Source organism: Galeopterus variegatus, unplaced genomic scaffold (assembly GCF_000696425.1).
Source record: "Galeopterus variegatus unplaced genomic scaffold, G_variegatus-3.0.2 Scaffold1039, whole genome shotgun sequence".
Lineage (NCBI taxonomy): Eukaryota > Metazoa > Chordata > Mammalia > Dermoptera > Cynocephalidae > Galeopterus > Galeopterus variegatus.
In genome coordinates, this window is record NW_007727150.1 from 292,859 (window position 1) to 293,720 (window position 862).

Below are 862 nucleotides of genomic sequence, written 5' to 3' on the forward strand. Positions count from 1 at the left end.
CGGCCCCATTCCCGGGTCGGGGGCGCGGGCCGTGTCGGGGTCCACGTGCGCCCACCCGCGCCTGCGCGCTGCGCCCCTCGCCGCGTGCCGCCCGCCAAGGTGACCCCGTGCCTTTCTCCCTGCTGCGCGGTCGCACGTGGGTATCGGGCCGAAGGGAAGGCCCACTGCCCTGTGATTTTACCCAATACTTTTCTGAGCGCTTCGTATCTGCTTCCCAGTGTAGATTAATTCTCCTGCTCTTGTTAATGTTGAACCTTGAAAGGAGACTTTAGATGCCTCCCTCGTTCACCTGCGGGGCTAGATGGCACCTACCTGGATTCTTGTGAATTATCCGTGTGATGATTTGGACTGGGATTTCACACAGACCTGGAGGATTGCTGAAAGTTCAAGACAGGTCATATTCCACAGTGGTTTGGCGAGTGAAAACCAGGACGGAGTAGGTGGAGTGATTTTACCTCTCATTCTGATCAAAAGGAACTGATATATCCCCGTACAGGCCAGCCGCCCAAACCGAAAAACTGACAGCCATTCAAAAACCAGCTCTGCCGCACATCCCCCACTCCGAAGGAGGGCTGCGACGGTCACTTCGTTTTCCGTTATTTTTTGTATTTTCTTAGCCTTCCTGCTGGTATGTAAGTCTGAGAGCTAAAGACAATGTCATACCTCACCCTATTTTACTCATTTCCTTGCACAGGGAGACTCAAGTATGTACTTGAATTTAATAATATTTCTTCTGGGCAGATGCAAAAACTGCTTTTTTTTTTTTTTTTTAACCCCTAACATTTTTATCCCTGGAGCTACTGGCTTAGCTTTCCCCTTTAGTAAAATGAAGGCCTATTGATTTCATGGTAGTTGCTTTCCA